The sequence below is a fragment of the Jaculus jaculus genome, chromosome 7 (assembly GCF_020740685.1).
Source record: "Jaculus jaculus isolate mJacJac1 chromosome 7, mJacJac1.mat.Y.cur, whole genome shotgun sequence".
NCBI classification, from domain to species: Eukaryota; Metazoa; Chordata; class Mammalia; order Rodentia; family Dipodidae; genus Jaculus; species Jaculus jaculus.
In genome coordinates, this window is record NC_059108.1 from 27,332,250 (window position 1) to 27,356,062 (window position 23,813).

The 23,813-nt window shown below is 43.1% G+C and overlaps 1 protein-coding gene across 4 annotated transcripts in view; it reads right to left on the reverse strand.

Moving 5' to 3' along the window:
• Tnfrsf19 (TNF receptor superfamily member 19) overlaps positions 1-15,412 on the reverse strand; it is a 98,946-nt gene extending 83,534 nt beyond the window's left edge. The window contains exons 1-2 of one of the 4 annotated variants that reach the window (XM_045154549.1): positions 15,239-15,412; positions 2,448-2,497 (exon numbers count right to left, since the gene is read on the reverse strand). The gene's annotated coding sequence lies outside the window, so the exon portion shown is untranslated. Of the gene's footprint in view, positions 1-2,447; positions 2,498-6,557; positions 6,670-15,030; positions 15,100-15,238 lie in introns of those variants that run through there. The other 3 variants (XM_045154548.1, XM_045154550.1, XM_045154551.1) reach the window with 3 other exon arrangements.
• Positions 15,413-23,813: the final 8,401 nt, after the last annotated feature.

A 23,813-nucleotide genomic window follows, 5' to 3' on the forward strand; every position in this document is an offset into this window, starting at 1 on the left:
GGGAGGCCCGAGACAATGGAGGGGCTAGAGCCCAGTGCACTCACTTCAGATGGATGGCCAGGGTGCTGCTGGAGCAAGCACCATTGCGCCCTTGTTGAAGGAATCACCTCGTTTGAGTGAACTCACTTTTTCAGCCTCTGTCATGGTTCCCCCTCTCCCACATCTCAAGCACACCATGCTACAACTACCCTGAGTGCAATTTACTCCCATGGGGCAGATGAAGGGGACAGAATCATAGTCCCTAAAGAGTATGCCTCAGGCTCTCACTTGCTCTCTCTCTTCTCACTATAGCTTCGGGTAACTTGGAACTTACTTGTAGCCCAAGCTAGCCTCAAACTCATGGCAATTCTCCTACCTGAGTGCTGGGATTATAGGTGTGAGCCATCATGCCTGGCTTCAGGTGTGAAAAATGCGTGACTTTCTAGAAGTTAAAAATATGTGATTTTTCTATGGAATCCAAACCAATATGGGCAAAAGGGGGTACACACAGGCTGAGTTTCCCTTACATGAAATGCTTGGGACCAGAAGAACTTTAGACTTCAGATTTTCTCAGATTCTGGAATATTATTACATGTATACCATGAGGTATTGTTGGGATGGGACCCAAGTCTAAACACAAAATTTAAATATGTTTCATGTACAATGTAAGTATCTAGCCTGGGGGTAATTCTGTATAATATTTTTAATTATTTTATGCATCAAAGACAGTTTCATGGTGTGGAATTTTCAACTTGTGATATCATGTTGGGCCTCAAAAAGATTCAGATTTTGGAGCATTCCAGATTTGGGGTTGGTGATTTCCAACCTTGAGTAGCAAAGCATTCACACCAAATAAGAAAAATTAAAAAAAAAAAAAAGAGAGAGAGAGAGATTGATAGCCTGAGTCAGTATATATCATAGCCAAGCAACTGTCTTGGACAGAATATCTTTGGAGGACATTATGCCAACTACTGGGGAGGACAGGCAAAATGAGGAATTTCTGGGCAATGTCAGACTGAGACTGCAAATGTATAAAGAAATAAAGGAGGAGACTGAGGGGTGGGTAAAGTGCTTGCTAAGCAAGCAAACTAGATCCCAGGTGGGGTAGTGCACACCTGTGGTCCCAGAGCTGGGGAGGCAGAGAGAGGGCAGTCCCTGGGGCTTGCTGGCTAGCTAGTCCAGCCTGAGTTACAAGCTCCAGGGTTACTGAGAACTCTGGGTCCAAAACCATGGTGGAGAACAATTGATGGGAACACTCAAAGTGGACTGCTAGCCTCCACATACACATGCAGTCTCATACACGTGTATGCCCATCCGCACATGGATGCACCACACATGTTTTCAAAAGAAAGCAAAGAAAAAGGTTGAATGCATTTTGTGTGATGAAGTAAGGATTAACTGGAATGCATACACAGTGCTTCCACCAGTACCTCAATCTAGAAAAAAAAAAAGAGCTGGGTGTGGTGGCACATCCCTTTAATCCCAGTATTCAGGAGGTAGAGGTAGGATTGCCATGCGTTCAAGGCCACACTGAGACTACATTGTGAATTCCAGGTCAGCCTGGGCTAGAAAGAGACCCTACCTTGGAAAACCAAATCAAACCAAAACAAAACAAAACAGAACAAAAAAAAAAAATACTTTTTCTAGTGTGAAAATGACCTCTAGGCAAGTACTGCACTACTGAGGTACATTCCCAGCATCTTTTTCTTTTCGCTTTTTATTTTGAGATAGGGTTTTGCTAGATTGCTCCAGGCAGGCCTTGAACTTGCGGTACTCTTGCCTCGGCCACCTGGGTAGCTGGGATTATAGATCTGAGTCAACCACACTGCTCAGAATAAACGTGAATCACTGACAGCCACTGTGGCCGGTGTAGCTGCTGACGGAGAACATCATTCAGCAGCTGTGTCGGCAAGCGCGCGCTCCTTAGTCTATGGGGCAGAGTAATAGTCTTCCCGGTGCAGACTGCCTCAGGCCAAGAGAATCTAGCCGCTGTGAAGTGGGGTAGGAGCATTGAGACAAACCGTTTCTGACACACGGTGACCACTGTACAGTGTAAGCATGTTATGGCATTTCTGTGGAGCAGCAAATGATTCCGTATGGGACAGACAAATGTGGGATGTCACAGTGGAGCAAAGCCACAGTGATGATCTCTCTATTGTCTCCTGTATGTTTGTGTGTAGTGTATGTTTGCATGTTCATACAGGTGTGTGTACGTGTGTGCACATTTACGTGCAGGCCAGAGGCAGTTGTCAAGTATTTTCTTCAGTCACTCCATCTTTTTTTAGACAAGGTCTATCACTGAACTCAGAGCTCACCAATTTGGGTAGACAAGGTGGCCAGTAAGCCCTATTCTCTATATCCCATCTTCAGCACTGGGATTACAGGTGTGTGCCACCATGCCCAGTATTTTTACATGGGTGCTGGGGATCTGAACTCAGGTCCTCATGCTTGTGTGGCAAACACTTTACCTAATGAGCTGTCTACTCAGCTCCACTGTGTAGACCTCCTGTCCTGGGGCCTGCAAAAGAAATTGGAAAATCAAGAACTGGTCCAAAGTTTAACCCAAGCACCTATACAGCCAAGCGCTATATGAATGCTTTATAAAAAGCATAATATTTTTTCTTGATACCACTCTTTTAAAGAATTCTATCTATTGATTTATCTGAGAGAAAGAGACTAGGTATGCTGGGGCCTCTTGCCCCTGCAAATGAACTGCAGACGCATGTGTTTCTTTGTGTGTCTGGCTCTACATGAGTACTGGGGAATTGAACCCTGGGCTCCTTAGACTTTGCAAGTCAGTGGCTTTAACCACCGAACGATCTCCTCAGTGCCCTTGTTACCACTCTTTAAAGTAAGTATCTACCTCCGCATGTCTGGAGAGAAAACAGAAAGTGAAAAGATAGACATGCTAGAACTAAGGAAGGCCAAATCCAGTTCATGCCTGGTGACTCCATGTAGAGTCCTGGCCCTTCTGTTATGTCAGTGTAGGGTTGAGTCCAACTGCGGTCAGTGTACAATGACCACTTCCACCATGGACAGAAGCAGATCCACAAATCTGATGGCAGGGGCATGTATATGAAGTCACACATTCAATCATTCATCTACTTCCTCAAGCCACTGGGAGTGAAGGGAAGCTGCAGTGGGTGCCAGTGTTGGACAGGTACACTTTGAAGCAACTCTGAGCTTGGCAGGGGTGGGGGGGTCTCCTAGCCAAGAGCACTTTCGATATAAACAATTTAGCTGGTGGAATGTTATGAGTGTGACCTTGAATTTCCTGGAATACAATAAAATTCCTTATGAAATTCTTTGACATTCATAAAAAGAAGGAAATGTTAATGAAACAAGTTATTTTTAAGTAATATTTAAAACAAAAATAACGCAATAATAAGGTTATTAGTAAAATTGCTTTTGAATTCTGAGCAGATGGGGAAAATGGAAATGTTTTCCATGTTTCAGAGTTCTATTTATTCGGGACTGATTTCCCAAGCCCAAGAGATTTTAAAAAAATATATTGTGGCTATGTACATGTGGCTGTACACTGGAAATTTTGTACTTTACCAAAAATATCTGGAAACACCTTCCAACCACTCATAGCCCTCTTGTGAAGAACCAGTGCAGAGCTGTGACCCTGGCTGAGCACTTCCAAGGTGGTTGAGGTGGTTCAGGGTGTTCTTTGTTCCTACAACACCAAGCTGTCTGCCCATAGCCACAGCAAGCAGGCTGCTGGTATCAGAGCTAGCCCAGCAAAGAGCCTACAGAGCAGAGCTGGCAAACATCCCTCGAGCTGCACCAGACAAGGCTCTGGTCACATAAAGCCTCTCAACCTGCTCATTTGCACGAAGGGGCACTAACGCGGATGTGTCCCAATAGGCCTCCATTCAGAGGTATGGAAAACAGGTGCTTGTCAGAAATCACAAAAAAATGTGCCATGTTCATAGGTAAAAGGACCTTGAGGTGGCAGCTCAGGTGACCATGTCCCTGGAGGTTCCATTTCTTCTGAGCTGGGCAGACCATTAGTACTGCCCTTAAACCAATGACTTCCTAAGGTCTGGGATCCCCATGAATCTAGCTTGGGTACCTTACCATGGTGTTTCCAGAGCACCCCTATCTGCTTGCTTCTCTATCCTTCCAAACTGTGTGACAACTAGCCAGCACCTATTTTCTTTAGCCATGAAAATATGTGGTTTTTAAATTTTAATTTTAAATGAAGGACGTTCTTGAAACATTAGACAAATCTGTCATTCATTGGGACCACATCCAGGTAAGGTGAACCAGAGCTGAGCATGGCTTGTCCCTTGTGGGAAGAGGTATGTGCTTTCCTGTCTCTTCCTCTCTTCCTTGTCCCATGACCTCCCTCCCTCATCTGACCACCTACTAGGATTTGGGGACTTAATGTCAAAGACACCCAAATCTCACTCTAGAACCATAAGTCAGCCAAAGCGTGTGCCTGATATATGTCAAATGAATGAAGAAGTTCATTAATTATGGATATTTCATCTACTAGAGTTGTAAGGGGTGAAATAATGTATGTGAAAATATGTGCAAATAGCACTTGAGACTGAAATATAAATTACCATGGTAGAACAAGATCCAAGTAAGGACCTCATGCTTGGATACAGTACTCTAACAAGATTGAGTGTTCTTTACCTAAAATGCTCGAGAGCACAAATGATGTGGAGGCCAGAGGAAAAGCTAGTGTGTCATCCTCAAGAATGCCAAATTATATTATATATATTATTTATAGATATTATTTATAATTATATATATACATATATATACATATACATATATATATATATATGTCTTATTTGGGAGAGAGAAAGAGGCCGAGAGAGGGAAAGAGAGAGAGAATGGGTGTGCCAGGGCCTCTAGCCACTGTAAACAAACTCCAAAACTCCAGACACATGTGCCACCTTGTGCATCTGGCTTATGTGGGTCTTGGGGAATGGAACCTGGGTACTCTTGCTTTGCAGACATCCAGTTCACTTTCATTCTGAAATATGAATCAATTAAAGCTCAGAATCACCTAGACATATGAATTAATTTTCCCTTCTTTTACAACTCTTGTGGTCACTTAAATATTAGCACTTCCCCTTATTCAAGTCTTCTACTTAGTAAGGCACTTTACAGTGCACTTTCTAGTGACAAGTTTTCATAATTCCTTTAGCTTCAGACTCAAAATCCAGCCTTGACACATTTATCAGACACTGCTGATGAATACTAACTCCACAGTTGTCCCAGAAACTACCAACACAACATCCCAAAGTTAACATGGGAAAAAATTTCTAAAGTCAATAAAGCCATGTGGCTCCAGTAATGAAGTAGATATCATAAGACATTTCATTGATTCAAAAGTACTTACAGAGCTCATAATAATGCCCTATGCATCAAGGCCAAGGCAATACTTCCACAATGCTGGCTTGCATTTTGTGTGAATTTTTTTTTTCAGAACAACTCAATAAATAACACGCAAAGCAAAATTACTTTTGTTTCCCACACCTCTGATTACCTCAAAACTGTCACCACACCAGGACTTAATTCTCTAGTTACATACCATTAACTTAGATAATGCTTGAAGTAAAAATGCATCTTAAAACTCCATGAAAACAACCTTGGCAAAAAATGGTTAAGGTTTAATATTCCTACCCAGAAAGCATTCTGAATAATCTTTTTAAAAATAATTTTATTTATTTGCAAGTAGAGCGACAAAGAGAGAGAGATTGGACACCCCAGGGCCTACTGCCACTGCAAATGAACTCCAGACATACGTGCGGCTTTATGCATCTGACTTTACATGGGTACTGGGAACTGAACCCAGGGCTTTAGAGTTTGCAAGCAAGTACCTTTAACTGCTGAGCCATCGCCCCAGCTCCTGAGTAAATCTTGAACTAATGCAGTATAATTCTCCCTTTGCCATCTAAGCATCAGATGCTGAAAGAACAACAAATCCCCGTTTATATAAGCCATTTAACAATAACCGCTTCCGGGGCGTGTAAGTTGTCTTGTAGTCAAAGAGTGTGTCCTTGGAATAAAAACGACATCTTCCTAAATAAACTAAACTGCTTCCCTTGAAGAAGACCAAACAATGCTCATGGTTTGGGACCAACCTTAGCTACTGTGGGAGATCCCGATCAATAACTAGACTAAACTGAACTTGTGGCCGTGAAATGGCATGGGAACACTGAAAAGGGCTCTGGGAACTGCCTTCCTTTCTAAATCGATCACATCCTCTGTTTATAATGTAGCAAATACTGTTGGCATTTAAGACTGTGCAGGTGGATCTTTAAACATCTCGCCCTGCCCAGGCAGCCTGCAGCATGGGGACGGGCGCTGGGCAGAGAGACCTGCGCTGGACAGCCGCAGCCTGCACGGGTTTACACGCTCACGCACGCCTCGGTGGGGGTCCGGGTGCTGTCATTCCCTCCAACGCACACCTGCGACCCTCCAGGGACGCGGCTGCCCCGGTTGTCACCTCCCGCCTGCAGCTAGCTGCCCCTCTGCGCTCCATACCTGCGGGGTCCAGGGGGGCGAGACTGGGCCCGCAGCGCCCCGCAGCCCCGGAGGCGCGGGACACCCACCTGCCCGATGTCCGGAGAAGCTCCTCTTCCTGCCGGGTCCTCGGGAAAGCTTCGTCCCGGCGGGACCGGATCCTGGGGCGCGCACGCCCGATCACCTCCCAGCTCCGGGCCACTGCCGTAGCCCAGCAACCGCAGCCGCCTCCAAAGCCCCGCCCCTGTGCTTCCACCCGCAAGACTGCGCTGCCCACCCTGGGGGTCGTGGCCCCGCCCCTCCCCAGGCATAGCCACGCCCACAGGCGGTGCCTCACCCCTGGGACTCTCCCTGGAGTACCCCCCCATTCTAGCCCCGCCCACTCCTTCAGCTATTGCTCAGGTCTCAGCCCCTACCCAGGCGCTGGTGATCTGTCTCTTTTGCATACACGACAGGCTGCTGAGGCAGGTGAGTGGGGGCACGTCAACAGTGACTACCACAAGCTTGGTTGTCTTAGAGAAACTTCCTTTCAAGAAGGAGGGAGCTGGGCTGCAGAGATGGCTCAGCGGTTAAGCGCTTGCCTGTGAAGCCTAAGGACCCCGGTTCGAGGCTCGGTTCCCCAGGTCCCACGTTAGCCAGATGCACAAGGGGGCGCACGCGTCTGGAGTTCGTTTGCAGAGGCTGGAAGCCCTGGCGCGCCCATTCTCTCTCTCTCCCTCTACCTGTCTTTCTCTCTGTGTCTGTCGCTCTCAAATAAATAAAAAGTTTTTAAAAAAAAATTAAAAAAAAAAAAAAGAAGGAGGGAGCATTCCTTTCCACCCCAGGTGTATTTCTCCAAAACCTTTGTGTCTTTTCCGCGCCATATTGCATCCCGTCTGCAGAGGAGGAAAAGCTCGCGAAGACTGTGGTCAGGTCTTTGACTGTGTCCTCAGTTTGGGTCACTCAGTGTTTGTGATAACCCAGCTCATTAACCCTGCCGCACAGATTCACTGGCTCATATATTTCAAAAGATAATCTGCCAGGACGGGCTCCATGCATGACATAGGAACTGGGGGCTGGTAATGAATGCATTGGAGCCTTCTAGACAGCCCAGTCTAGTTGCTAGAGCTACCCACTAGGTCTGAAGCCACTGGCTGTGGGGCAGGGAGACGAAGCAGAGGGTCCATCCCCATGGCTAATAGTGCTAACAGTATCTACTTTACAAGTAACTATAAAAAATGTTTCTATAGGGCTGGAGAAATAAATGGCTTAGTGGTTAAGGCACTTGCCTGCAAAGCCAAAGGACTAGGTTCCATTCCCCAGGACCCACATAACCCAGATGCACAAGGGGGTGCATGCATCTGGAGTTTGTTTACAGTGGCTGGAGGCCCTGGCATACCCATTCATTCTCTCTCTCTCTCTCTCTCTCTCTCTCTCTCTCCCTATTTCTTTCTCTCTCTCAAATAAATCAAAAAAAAAAATTGTTTCTTCAGTAGACTGCTACCAAAATGTAAGCCATTATTATTCTGTCTGTTCAGTGTGTTGGTCAGTGAATAAGGTTCCTTCAAACCCAAGAAACTGCATGGGTTTCTGTTGTTTTGTTTTTCGAGGTAGGATCTCACTCTAGCCCAGAATTCACTATGTAGTCTCAGGGTGGCCTCAAACTCATGGTGATCCTCCTACCTCTGCCTCCCAAGTGCTGTTTTTTGATCCAAAGAGGTATCACTACATGTGTTTGGCCTTCCTATGTTAACTGTACTTCTTTTTGGATGGAATCTGTGTTTCTTTTCTGTGTGCTTCCAGTGTAGACTCTCAGCTAATATCTCATTAAGCTTTTATCATTAATTACCCTAAATACATCTTGTTGTCCTACCTAAATCAAGGGAGTGCAGTATTAAGTTCCCCTGAAGAAAATATCTTCATTGCTAAGTTCATACCTTGAGGTCATAGACTTCAAATTAACCCATCCCACACAGAAATCATAGCAACAATTTACCTGTAAGTGGTTGACATCTAAGGTACATGATCTTATGCAGACTTGAAGGCAAGGGTGAGTTTCGCTGTCCTGTCCATCACGAGCACTCCTAAGCATGTGATTAACATACTCATTCCCACACTGTGTGTGCTGAAACAATCGCTTTGTGTCTCCCCATCTACACCTCTATCCCTTGGGGTCACATCTTGTGTTACTGACAGCCCAAAGCTTAGCACACAGTGGGTACTCAGCTCGTTGTCTTTTACAAGCAGAACTATTGCTTCTTTCTTTGCAAGATCCAAGGCACTCACCCTTCTTCTGGCTCATCTCCCCTCATGCCAACCACTTCCTCCATGGTACAGGGCTTCTCCACCGTCCCTGAGAATCCTCTCAGCCCTTGCCTGCTTTTCTGACTGCTGCCGTCTGGAGAAGGGGCTTCCATGCTTCTGGGATTAGCATGCAAATAATTCCTTGCTTGGTCTCCACCCACATTTTCAGTCTTATCTTTCCCTTAGACCTCTTACTTTATATTCTGACCAAACTGGTCTGCTTGCCTTGCCTCAAGTGTAGCCTGAATTTGCCCTTTCTGGGCTGTGGAGGCTTCCTCTTTGTGCTCACACATCTCGCTTGCCTCCCTGACTCTTTACTCCTATTTCAGAATTGGCTGAGGGGCTTCATCTCCCATAACTTTTCTCCTAACCCTCAGCTCTAACTTCTCTCTTCCAAGGTTTGTGATAACTTAGCACTGGCCACATTCTGCCTTATGTCAAGGGGATCTGTGGACATAGCTTTCTGCCTCAAGGAGTTAAAACACTTCTGGAGAAGAGGAAAATGTTGCTCCAATTTCTACCCCTGATGGTATCAGCCATTAAAACAAATGTTCAAAAACAATGTTTTCTGGTGGAATTTAATCTGTCAACCCAGGAACTACCTTCTGTGACTTCAGCCAAGTGTTCCTGTCCTGTCTGACCTCCTTTTGTACTTCAGGACAGCAACTCATTATTCAGTTCATTAGTTCTTGAATCCTTTCATGTGTTTGATTGATCTTGCCAGTTAGCCTGTTCACTCACTGTGCAGAGACCTGACTGAACACTCACAGGCTTTGGGATCAGACAATCTGCTCCTGATGCCAACTTGGCATGCACTAGTTGTATGGCCTTGGGACAGTTAACCACTGTAAGCTCTCTTTCTCTGTACAGCAAGTGGCTTCATTGGTAGTTGTTAAATAACACCAGGTATTTAAAGCACTTAGGCTAATACTTGGCACATAACACATGCTCAGTAAATGACACCATCTCAGTAGGAATATCAGTCAATAAATTTTAAGTGAAATGACAATTGGCAATGGAAAAAGGGCGGGCAAGCCTCTACCCTCTATCTCTGGGATATGTACTGAATCTCCATTTGGTCTCACTTTGAGTGTTTATATGATCTGGTGACAGTTTCTGAATAAGAACTCAGACCCTGTAGTTGAGTACCAGCATTGTTCCAAAAGAATGAAGTGACCTAGATGTGTGGGGTCCCAGGCCTATGATCCAGCACTCTGAAGGTTAATGCAGAAAGATCATAAGTTTGAAGCCAGCCTGGGCTACATAGAAAGATCTTGTTGGAAGGAAGAAACAGAGGGAGGGGGGAATGAAGGAAGGATCATAGGACTCTCATAGGACTCCTAGACACATTCACAAGGAAAGTAATGCTTTGAGTTAGGGCTGGGAATATTTTGCTCCCTTTAAAACAGTGACTATCAGGCTAGTCATGAATAATAAAGTTTGCCAAATATAGGTTAGTAAAGAAGGAGGGCATGATGGTGCAGGCCTGTAATCCCAGCACTCAGGAGGCAGAGGCAGCAGGATCACTGTGAGTCGAGACCACCCTGAGACTACACACCACTGGCACATCCATCGCCATAGAAAAAGCCCAAAGAGCCTGTTTAGTCAAATTCGTGAAGCTTTTTCAGGGTGTGAGTTCACTGGCCAGACTGCTCATAAGTTCAGTTAGAAAGAAGACCACCCACCCTCCTTTCGTTCCCCTTCTGCACTACAGAATTCCCTTCACCCTGAACAGGTCTGGCTGGGTCATACAGCCCCTAGTGTGAAGCTATAGGGTGGCCAGTGGCCTGGGGACAGCTAACAGGATGGAGGAAACAGAACTCATGTTCATTTGAAAGGAATAGCTTCTGAAAGTCACTTGACCTTCTCCTGGCCTCTCTTTTCTCCTGAAAGAGCAGACTGAAGTCACAGCAAGCAGTGCTAGGCTACCCTCTCAATCTAGGATGTGAGTCTTGATTCAGGCAAGTGAATGATTTAAGGGTTAACCATGGAAGCCAGGGTGAATGGCTTGTGATAGAACAGGAGATTCCAGGGAGTCTCCTTCTGCTCGTTCTTCATCCATCTCACCCACCCTAAGTAAATGTTAAAGAATGACTCTTTAAATGGGCACCAAATATGAGCTCTCCCTGGCTGGTTTGGGCAGGTCGGCTAGTGGGGTGCTCGATGTCAGTGCACTCTTAAAGCACAGGAGGAAAGGTTTATGTCTTGAGGTCCTTTATAGCTCGAGATTCTAGTCCAACTGATAGAAAACTCTATCTAAAGTGTCTAAAAGTTCTTATAAAATATGTCAACCAAACACACAAAAAAACCAGAACCCATGGAGGAGGGAGCTGCTGACAAAAGAGTTCAACTCTAAGTAATTCTTATAATAGGAGGAATTAACTGCCTGGCTCTAGAACAACAGAACCTAAGCTGTAAATCAGATAGACTCTAGGACTCCACTGAATGAGTCCAGAGGGCTTGAATAAGCTATTTAATTCCTCTAAAGACTCATTTTCAACATGCACGCAATGGGAATTACACACTCATTATCTGTGAATTTAAATAAGATAGTACTTAAAAAGTATATTGTAGTGTGCTTGGCATACAAGTACCCAATATCAAATTAATAATCACTGAATTAATAAATTTTAGCAATAACCTATAAAGATACATATGAAACTTTATAAGATTTATTAAAAATAGTACAATGGATAGGTATTTGGCCTTGAAAGCAATATAATGATGTGAAATTTTAATCAATAGCTAAATTAATTGCTTTAAAACATTTTTTTCAAAAAAAAGAAAATAGAAAATAAAGAGTTAATAAGAATGCATTCAGGGGCTGGAGAGATGGCTTAGCGGTTAAGAGCTTGCCTGTGAAGCCTAAGGACCCCAGTTCAAGGCTTGATTCCCCAGGACCCACGTTAGCCAGATGCACAAGGGGGTGCACACGTTTGGAGTTCGTTTGCAGTGGCTGGAAGCCCTGGCATGCCCATTCTGTCTTTCTCTATCTGCCTTTCTCTCTCTGTCTGTCGCTTTCAAATAAATAAATTAAAAAAAAAAAAAAAGAATGCATTCAGGGCTGGAAAGATGGCTTAGCAATTAAGGCACTTGCCTCAAAGCCTAAGGACTCTTGTTTGACTCTCCAGGCCCCACGTAAGCCAGACGCACAGTGACGCAACTGCACCAGTCACACATGCGCACAAGGGGACACATGCGTCTGGAGTTCGATTGCAGTAGCTGGAGGCCCTGGTGTACCAATTCTCTCTCCCTCTCTCTCTCTCCCCACCTCTCTCTCACATAAAGAATGGCATGTCTGTTGGCATGCCAAAAAACAAAAGCAACAACAACAACAATAAAAAAGAATGCATTCACTGATTCTTAATATAATTAAAGCTGGAATATAATTAAACATGCTAGGTCACACATATCATGTATGAAGCTATATAAAATTTACAAACTGACTTCACAAAAGCACATTGTAAATTGCCCTTGAGGGATAATAACTTTTAATTAACTATTAGACTTTTCATGGATCCTACTGACACATCTTAAGAAAATATCAGTAATTTAGGAACACAAGGATACTTCTATGATTTCAACTCTGACATACAATTACACACACAATATATCATTGATATATTCTATTTCTTTATAATAATTATTTTAAATGTTAAGAAAGTCAGGCACATTGGCACAGCCCTGAGGTAGAAGTAGGAGGTGAGTTCAGGAGTACAAGACCAGCCAAACATACACAGGGAGTTTGAGGCTAGCTTGAGCTACGCGAGACCCAGTCTGAGAAAGAGGAGAGACACACACAGAGAAAGAAAGAGAGAAAGCACAGGAAGAGTTGAGAAGTAATTGGACAGATCCAGCTGACTGACATTATCTATCATGGGAACAAAAGAAGAGACGGCTGTAGGAAGTAGCTATTTTTACCTTTCAGGCCCACACTGTTCTGTGGTCAGCCCAACAGTGCATTTGTTTAAGCAGTTGTTGAAAAACAGACCATGCACAGTAGATGGGCAAGGACATGGAACCAGCAAATTAGCCGTGGAACCTTAATTAAGATAGTCAGCGTGCTTTCCTATTCTCCCGCTCGCCTCATCTGTACAATGGCTATGAAAATTCCAGTTGTGCTCATTCCATGAAAATGATCTGATCAACCCCCTCACTTTACACGTGAGAATGCTGAGTAATGAAGTGACTCTTAAGGTCACATCACATCAGGACTGAAAATAAAAGTCTTTTGAAGACATGGCCTTTATGCAGGAACAAAGCTTCTATTGAAGCAACAGATAGGCAAGTGCTTTGAAAGATGTAATATTATAGGCGTTCAGTGGAGCTGTGCTGGACATATCCACTAAATCACCATCAGGGGCATCTGTGGCAATTAATTAAGAAATGCCTCTGAGAGTGCTCCTGTGCCTGCAGCGGGAGTCTCCTTTCCTTTAAAGCCAAATGCACTCCGTTTCATTGCTCAACAAAGACATAAGAAGTAAACAATTAACTGAATTAATTCAGACACTGAAGTGGATTTTCAAGGACTTGACTTGCCCAAGCTAGTTTTCTACAAAGCGTAAATTAATCAGATAATTGTTAATTCTCCCCTTTGTTTCATGCTAAGGAGAATCTACTTGTTAACATGAACTTAGAAACAGAATAAACTCATTTTTAACAAATGTTCAAAATTCCAAATGTGAAATAAATGAGCATGTTCCAAGCACACTTTTTCTTTAGATATCATCTTTGAGATTATTTCAAAGACCAATTTTTCTTCTCAGAATATGAACATTAATATTTTTTACTTAGACAGGACTTTTAAAACAATTATTTAAAATCAGTATGTTATGAACATAATTGGATGTATTAGTTTTAGAAAAAAATGCTTTTCTAGCAGGACTAAAATCGAGTTAAATTTTTAAGATTAAATTCTTAAAGATACCTTTTAAAATACAGTCAGTTTGGAATGGTTCTAAGTAATGTCCACTTAATAACTGTCAAAGTTTTAAAATTAAGCAAACAATCCAAATTACCCTCCTACTGGCAAAGGGAAAGTTTGAAAGTAATTTAATTAATTGGATCACAAAAATTAATTACATATGAAATCAGATGTACTAGTCTTTTCCTGTTTCATCAGAATTTCAGAGTCAAATATAACTATCCTTATTCCTTACTGTTTCTTTATGGTTCAGCTGGTATAAAATGAACTGCTGTGATGAAAATGAAATATATTGCCCAAATAAGCTTAGAACCAGAAGGTTAAAACCAGTGTGAACGTAGTGCTCTTACTTTCCCACTGTCCTGAGTTCTCACATTTCAATGTAAAGATTTTACTCTCTCTCTCTCTCTCTCTCTCTCTCTCTCTGTGTGTGTGTGTGTGTGTGTAGTTGTGTAGCAATGAATTCACAAAGAAATAACAGTTGACTTTTAAACTCATCAGAGCAGTATAATTTGGTTTTGTAGAGCATTAGCTAAAGTGAAAATGTGACTAAAATACTTTATGTAACATAATAACTGTTTGATTACTCGGTTTTCATAAACAGTTGGCAAATTGTAACTTACAACAGCTGTCTGTATAAATTTAAAGTAAATGTTAATTTAAGAATATTAACCTCGTGAATGTTTCTGTAAACAAAGCTTGTGCTATTTTCAAAGGTTACAGAACATGGCTAGAATATTTTTAGCAAGCCTAGCGCAACTTTACCCCCTCACTGCTTCTAATTTTTTCAGTTTTACACTTAAAAGGCTTTGATCAAGCTCTGATGCCTGTTCAGTGATTCCCTTGAGCATGCAAACTGCATAAAGAAATATATCTGATATATTAACAAGTTAGAGATGATAAGATTAAAAAAAAAAAAAAACTAAGATAGCTTTGCCAGAGATGCATTTTTTTTTTTTTGTATAAGAAAACAAAGAAAGCATTTTCAGCAAGTCCCACTGTTTACTAAATAAAAGAACCTGTAAATAGGGCTGTGATCGTGTCCAGATTTCAAGGGCTGAAACCCTGCTTGCATGCTAAAGCCAGCGCTGTTCTGTTTTGTCCTGTTCCAACAACTCATTTCCAAGTAAAATTTGCATGATAGATTTCAAACTCTTGGAGCAAGCTGCTGAAAAGGAAGTGCATCACGAATCAATGTACTCGCATGCACACATGCAGCGGCACGCAGTGCTCCACGACAGAGATGTTTGTTGGTAACTGATTAGAAAAACAAATCTCAATCTCTCCCCCTCCCCCCGCCCCCCCCTCCCCGCGGGAAACGCAGTGAAAGCGACACGACCCCGCAGCCGCGGTACCTGCTTCCGCCCGGGGCCCTCCCTCGCGGTCCTCAGGCAGCCGGTCCCTCCTTTGGCAGCATGTCCACGCCAAAACGCTTCTCCCGTGTCCCCCACCACCCCACCTCTCCAATACACACACTCCACCACCACCACCCCCCGCACCCGCTCTCAAATGTGTGTCAGCACAAGCCCAGACGAAACTTCAAATCCAGGGAAATGAAATTACCCGCGCAGATCAAAGGCAGACGAGCAGCGAGATGAAATGCTTGTAATCTGATCGCTGATCGGTCGCCCGACATCAAAGGCGGCGCGGCTGAGCCCGCGCGCACGCGGAGACCCGCGAAGCCCGCGGGCAGCAGGTACCCGGCCGGCGCCCGCCTCCCCCTAGGCCACACGGTCTTTTGTTCCACATGGGCCCGCGCGGTTCTCCCGCAGCGCCGGCTCCGCGGCTGGGGCTGGGGCTGGGGCTGGGCGGCCGTCCCCGGGCCGCTGTGGGCTGTGCCGCGAGCCGGACGCGCCCGCCGCTGGCCGACATCCCTTTCATCTCTGCGCCGCGGACCCATGACGTCACGCCGCGGGCACCCGCGGGGAGCTGCACCGCCGCGGGGAGGGGGGTTCTGGACCGATCCGGTCCCGGGGTCCCCGTGGGCTATCTGCCTGCCAGCTGCAAGGGACAAGGAGGTTGCTGCTGCTGCTGCGACGACGCTGCACTTGAGGGTGACCAGGTCCCTGGAGGACGTGGGTTACAAATGGCAGCTTTTAGCCATGGTTTGGCAGATAAAAATCGTATTTTCGCACCAACGCAGGGTGCCCCAAGTGCAGAGTTAACAACAGCATTGAATCATCAATACCCCCCCCCCCCGCCCCCGCAAATACCCAGGTTACTTCCAGAGTTACAGGATTTTTTTTTTTTTTCCAGAGGCACGATCTCCTAGCCCAGGCTAAGGATATATAGCATTTTTAAAGTTTGATTTTCTTTCTAATGGATGTCCTTAAAAAAAAGAAAAAAAGAAAATTTTATTTTTATTTATTTATCAGAGGGAGCGGGAGAGAATGGGCGCCCCAGGGCCTCGTGCCACTACAAAGGAACTCCGGATGCATGTCCCATTATGTGCATCTGACTTAGGTGGAGTCCTTAGGTCCTTAGACTTTGCAGGCAGATGCTTTAACCTCTAAACCATCTCTCCAGCCCTAATGGATGTCTTTTAATGAAAAAGTAAATTACTACCTTTTGACTTCCAGTTAAATAGTGGTGTTCATGGAAGAGAAGAAAGTCAACTGTCACCCTTTCTGACACTTAGGGTTGAACCTAAATTAATCTAAATTAGAGATTTTTTTTTAATGTGATTTTAAGATACTTTGGCACAAGTCAGAAATACATCTTTAAAAATTTTTATTTGTATGTGTGTGAAAGGGTGGGCATGCATACAAATCAGAGTCTCTTGCCACTGCAAATGAATAACAGATGCTTAGGCCTCTCTTTGTGTCTGGTTTTTATGTGGGTGCTGGGGAATTGAACCCTGGCCTGCAGGCTTTGTAATCAAGCATCTTTTTTTTTCTGGGTTTTTCGAGGTAGGGTCTCACTCTAGCCCAGGCTTACCTGAAATTCACTATGTAGTCTCAGGGTGGCCTTGAACTCACAGCGATCTTCCTACCTCTGCCTCCTGAGTGCTGGATTAAAGGCGTGCGCCGCCACGTCGGGCACAATCAAGCGTCTTTAACCACTGTGCCATCTCCCCAGTCCATGAATGCTTCTTTGGCATTGTGAAACTCACAAAAGAAGAGTTATGTGGAGGACAGTATTTGGCCTGTAGTTACTCCAGAGCTTCCTCCCTTTCAAGGCTTGACCCAACCTGTGATTTAGACTCACCACCTGAGTCTAATTCTTCTTTCTTTACAATTAAATCTATTGCACGCTATTTGGAGTTTCCATAACAGTGGGATATTCTGTCTAGTAAAATTACTTCATATTCAGTACATGAGCGAAGTTTCACTGCACTCTAGAATGCAGAATGTGTTTGTGAATTTTGAAATGCTCTTTTATGAAATGAAGAAAAAAATGTTCTATTTCATAATGGAAATGTAAAACCTCTTAGGTCAGTGGAAAATATTTTTTGCAAAACTTAAAGGAGGGTAAAGTTTAATCTTTCTTCCTGTAACTCCCCTCTCTAATTGGTTTTATTTAATTTTTCCTAATGTGATATTTGAAAATGTAGTTATGGTGTGTTTATTTCCACATGTCTGTGATTCTTGAATAAATCTTAATAGCAAAATATTTGGTTTAAACAGTACACGAGTTCAGTCTCACATTTTAAATAGTTCTGTTTGCTTTTTAATGCTTCCTTATTGGAATTTCCTTTTCTTTCTCAGAAGGTGGGGTGCTAGGTATGGAACTTGAGGTCTTGTACATGCTAGGTAAGCCTGTCCCTGAGGTAGTGTCAGGGCCTATGCTTCTTTAATTATCATTTCTTAAGATATATCTCACATTATACTTTTTTTCTTTTTTTTTTGGATACAGGTTCTCATGTATCTCAGGTTGTCCTTGAACTTATAGCTGACGCAGACCTCCACATCTAAGCACTAAGATTATAAGTGTGTGTCACCACGCCAGGTTTTAGGTGGTGCTGGGATTGGTCCCAGAACTTCAAGCACGCTTGGCCAACACTTAGCCTCCGAGTTACAGCTCCAGCCTCATGTGCTTCCGCTCGTGGGTTCCTGCTGTTTGTCGGTTTGTTGGTGAGGCAGAGTCACTCTAGTCCGCATTGACTTGGAACTCACTCTGTGGCCCAGGCTGGCTTTGAACTCTGGACAGCCCTTCTCCTTCAACTTGCCAAGTTCTGGGATTCCAGGTGTATACCATCTCTCAGTGTTGGGTGTCTTTTTTTTTTTAAAATATATTCTAAGACATTCCACATACTTCCTAAACTCCTTTAACTCCAGCATAGAAGGAAAATATTGACAAGGACAGACTCTCCAAGAAGACTTATGCCACTTCTCTTCTGAAGACATCCCACCCGCCCCTGGTATGGCTGTACGTCCTGTCACTGCACTTTGAAGTCAGGTTCCTCACACACTGCTGTGTCGAGTGGAAACAACTGGATGTTCTTGTCTTTGGATAAACCAATGGATCCCAGGTCTCTATAGTTTCCCACTTGTCGAAATGGGTCAAGGACTGCATTTGGATGCTCGTAGCTCTACTGGAAGCTTCCAGGAGGTATCTGGAAGCAGAAACATCAATGAACACATCAATCACACTAGCTTCTGTCTGGATAATCTCTCTGATCGAGTCTGGTTCCGATGTGGCCAGCAGGGCAGTGCCATCTTAGAGAAAACCCGAATACATCAAGCAACTGAAAACCGTTTTCAGTTGGTCCTTCTAAGTCAAGGACTCTTCATGTTGGAGAGGAAAGGGGCTAAAGTTAAGGCCCCGTCTGTGATGTCAACTAAAGGCTAGCTTCCAAGGAGGAGTGACCTCCTGGCTCTGGGCTCCTTTGAACTGCACTCAACTAGCATCCCTTCAGTGAGAGGCATGGCCTGGGCCTCTGTGCTTTCAGAGCAGCAGCATAAGCGAGCAACTGCGAGACTCTGCTCTTCCACTCCCAAGAAGCACAGATTAGTGAGATTAAATCAAATGCTCCACAGTAAGAAATGTCACTGCACTTCACAGGGTCATGTGTCATTTACCCATGGGGATTTGTTCTGAGAAGTGTGTGGTGCAAACACCATAGAGCATGTACACTAACTGAGGTGGTGTGGTCTATACCCCTACTTTATCCCTAGTATAATAAACACACACACACAGAGAGAGAGAGAGAGAGAGAGAGAGAGGGAGGGAGAGAGAGACAGAGAGAGAGTGTGTGTGAGCGAGAATGGGGACGTGCCAGGGCTTCTTGCCATTGCAACCAAACTCCAGACACATGTGCCGTTTTCCACCTGGCTTTACATGGGTACTGGGGAGATGATTCCCAGAATGGTATTGCAAGCAAGTGCCTTTAACCAGTGCGCAATCTTCCTAGCCCCGTTTTAAGCTATCTTTTGAGATAGGTGTGAAGTTTTTGCCTTCATTCATTTTTGTCTGTTTGCATGCGGAGTTCCATTGGTCAAAGGCTCCTTCAATAATGATTTAATGAATGCAATGGCCCCTCGTGTCTGGAAGACAGTGTTCCAAAGCACTCCTTCCCTTCTTGTGGCTCTTACATTCTTTGCACAACCTCTTTCACAATGGGCTCTGAACCTTGGAAGGTTGTGATAGAGATGTCTCACTTAGTGCTGGACACTTCACTGTTACTTCTCAGCACATTGTGAGTTTTAGGTCATCCCAGTAATCACTGCCATCTGAAACTAGAAGCTTCTCTAACCAAAAGTGAGAGTATCATTAATATATAGTCATGAGCATAAATATTTAGAGGGCAACTTGGTGGGCATACTATATATGTTTAGCCAAACAACAGTCATGGCTTGCCCCTTAGGGCTCATGGCCTCTCCAGCCATAGGCTTTTTATTAGGTTTTCAGTACCAGGCATGAATTCCCTCCCACGAAGCAGGCCTCAGATCTAATCACAGAACTGATGGTTTCCCCCATAAGAGACATGCCACTATTGCACCAGTTGGCACATTTTGCCTGGCTAGACAGCTATGTGGCTTGCAGGGTCCCCTGTGGGTTAAGACAATTGATGACTTTTCTCCCCCAACAGGCTGCATAGATCTTTCCAGCAACATGACAGCTAGTCAAAAGGGAGGAGGCTTTCAGCTCAGCTCCAGCTTAATTTCTCAGTGTTCTGCAGCCTAAGTATGTGGTATCTTCAGCAATAGGTTCTTATCATCTATGCCTGATGAACAACTGAGAGTCTTGGTAATATTTAGAGCCTATATTATTTTGGGGGCACCAGGGACATCCCTGGTCAACACCTCACTGGAAGGTATCACACCCCTGACACTAAAATTTTCTTGTAACAATTTATGGCATTTAGGCATAGCATTATCAATCCCCTCAGGGTACGTTTGCCAAAATATACATTTTGCACATGTATATTTTTAGGTAGTGAAGAAGTAGGTTTCCAGCTTGTTCATAACATCTCCTCCAACTCCTCCTTTCCCCATCCCCTACCCTGACCACACACACACACACACACACACACACACACACACACACACACACACACATATATATATTGCCTCCAGTGTTCTTTCCTTAAGCTGTCCCTCTCATGGCTCTTGTCTAGCTTCCTGGCCTCTACTGCTGATTCTTACTCTAATTCAAATACTGACCTAAAACTTTGAAACTAGGACCCAGATATGAGAGAACATGTGATGTTTGACTCTCTGAGCCTAGGATATCTCACTTTGCATAATCTTTTCTGGATCCATCTATTTTCACAGAATTTCATCATTTCATTTTTCCTTACAGATAAATAAAACTCTATTATAGATAGATGCATCTAAGTAGCAACTAACCTGTCAGGGTGGGAAAGGCAAACTTTACTGGTGGCTAAAACCTCAGGTTCTGAGAGGTGAATAGCTCAGGAGCCAGAAAGAAGATAGAAGCCCCTTGTGGGCTCCAGTGGGGCTTTTTATTATTGGAATAGGGCTGAATAAGAAGCCAACATCCCTGGGTGTAGCATCCAGAAGAGGCTGGGCATGAACTCTGCACACCTGAGTAAGTCCAGCTCTGTGGCAGCTGCTACAGGGAGTTGTGTGACATAAGCAGCAGAAATTATTTAAGGCTTCGCTTATTCATCTCTCATTTCCCTCTCACAATATATGCCTTGGGGTGGTATAGCTGAGAGGTTCATATGATACATCTATTTTTAACTGTCTTGGGAACCCCCACACTTAATTTCATAAAGGCTATAGAAGGGTACCTCTTTTTCTACAACATCTCTAGCATGTATTGTCATTCGACTTCTTTTGACAACCATTCTGACAGGAGTGAGATGGAATCTCAAAATACTTTTAATTTGCATTTCTCCAATGGCTAAAGATGCTGAATATTAAAATAATACCCACTGGCAATTTGTATTTCTTCTTTTGAGAACTCTCGATTCATCTGTATAGCCCATTTTTAGATTGAGTTGATTTATTATTTAGGGCTTTTTTTTAGTTATTTGTGTATCCTAGATATTAATGCTCTGTCGGATGTGTAGCTGGCAAAGATTTTCTCCCATTCTGTAGGCTGACTCTTTGCTCTCTTCACAGTGTCCTTTGCTGTACAAAAGCTCTGTAATTCCATGAGGTCCCAGTGGTTGTTTAGTGGTTTTATTTCCTGAGCAACTGGAGGGTTCTATTCAGAAAGTCTTATATGTTGAAGTGTTTCCCCTACTTTTTTTCTCTAGCAATTTCAGAGTTTCAGGTCTGACTTTAAGGTCTTTGATCCATTTGGACTTGATTCTTGTATATGAAGAGAGATAAGGCTCTATTTTCATTCTTCTACATAGATATATATATATTTTTTTTTGGTCAAAAATCAGATGGGTATAGCTGCCTGGGTATATATCTGTGTCCTCTATTCAGTTCCATTAATCTATATATTTGTTTTTGTGCCAGTACCATGCTGTTTTTGTTGTTGTTATTACTATGGCTCTGTAACATACCTTAAAATCATGTATAGTGGGACTGGAGAGATGGCTTAGCAGTTAAGTCACTTGCCTGAAAAGCCTAAGGACACATGTTTGACTCTCCAGGTCCTACGAAAGCCAGATGCAAGGTGACACAAGTGTACAAGGTTGCACATGTGTACTAAGTGGTACACATGTCTGGAGTTCGATTACAGTGGCTAGAGGTCCTGGCACACCAATTCTCTCCCTGTCTGTCTCTTTCACTTTTGCTCTCTCAATAAAAACACGGCCAGTCTGTTGAGCTTGCTTCACTACCCCCCCAAAAAAAACATTAGGTATGATGATACCACCAATCTTATTTTTGTTACTCAGGATGGTTTTGGCTATCAGAGTTGTGTGTGTGTGTGTGTGTGTGTGTGCGCGCGCGCGCACGCTTTCAAATGAATTTCAGTGTTTTTTTTTACTGTTTCAGTGAAAAAAGACATTGGAATTTTGATGGGGATGGCACTAAGTCTGTCAGTTGCCTTTGATAAGACAGAAATTTTCACAATATTGATTCTTCCAATCCACGAACGTGGATTTCTTTCTATTTCCTAGTGTCTTCTTCAATTTCTCTCTTGAGTGTTTTAACATTTTCATTGTAGACATCTTTCACTTCCTTGGTTAGATTTATTTCAAGGTATTTTATTATTATTTTATCATTTTGAGGCAGTTGTAGATGGTAGTGTCTTCTTGATTTCATCCTCAGCATGGCTGATATTGGCATATTAGGAAGGTGATTGATTTTGTGTTAGTTTTGTATCCTGCTACTCTGCTGAACGCATATATCAGCTCTAACAGTTTTCTGGCAGAGTTTTAGGGTCCTTTAATATAAAATCATGTCCTCTGCAAATAATGATAATTTGACCTCTTGCTTTCCTATTTGTATATCTTTTATGTGGCTGGAGGCCTTAGTGCACCTGTTCTCTGTATCTGCCTCTCTCTCTCTCAAGTTAAGTAAATAAGTAAAATAAAAAAGATACCAATGAAATTCAGAAGATAAGGACATTCCTGAAAAACATATACTCCATTAAGTTGAAAAATCTAAAATAAGTGGACAAATTTCTAGACATACATGACTTGCTCAAATTATACCAATAACCAAGATGAAGTAAACCATTTTTGATGGTTGTAGCTAAGACTTCCACTGCTTTATTGAATAACAGTGGAGAAAGTAGACACCCTTGTTTTGTTCCTGATTTTAGTAGAAATACTCTGAGTCTTTCCTCATCTAGTATAATTTTGTGTACTGGTTTGTTGCATGTATAAAAGATATATTATGTTAAGATATGTTTTATGTATTCACAGTTTCTTCAGGACTTTTCTCATAAACAGATGTTGGATTTTATCAAATGCCTTTTCCTTGTCTATTGAAATGATTATGTGATTTTTGTCCTTGAGTTCATTTATATGGTGTATTACCTTTATTGATTTGCAAATGTTGAACCATCCCTGCATCTCTGAAATAAAGGCCACTTGATTAGGGTGAATGATCGCTTTGATGTTTCCTTGTATGCTGCTTGCCAGTTTTCACTGAGAATATTTGCACTTAAGTTCATGAGGTAGATTGGTCTGTAATTTTATTTGATGTGTTTATATCTGGTTTTGATATCAGTGTAATACTGATTCCATAGAAGGAATTTGATAGTGTAACTTCCTTTCCTATTTTATGTAATAGCTTGACAAGCATTGGTGTTTCTCTTTGAAGGACAGAGTTGGGAGATTTTTCTTGACCACTGCTTTGATCTTGTTGCTTGTTATAGGTCTGCTTAAATGGTTTACTTCATCTTGGTTATTGGTATAATTTGAGCAAGTCATGTATGTCTAGAAATTTGTCCACTTATTTTAGATTTTTCAACTTAATGGAGTATATGTTTTTCAGGAATGTCCTTATCTTCTGAATTTCATTGGTATCTTTTTTATTTTACTTATTTACTTAACTTGAGAGAGAGAGAGGCAGATACAGAGAACAGGTGCGCTAAGGCCTCCAGCCACAGAAAACAAACTCCAGATGTATGTGCCACCTTGTGCATCTGGCTTACATGGGTTCTGGGGAATCAAACCTTGGTCCTTTGGCTTTTCATGCAAGTGCCATGTGGTGGTTTGATGCAGGTGTCCCTCATAAACTTAGGTGTTCTGAATGCTAGGTTCCCAGCTGATGGATATTTGGGAATTAGTGCCTCCTGGAGAGAGTGTATTGTTGGGGGT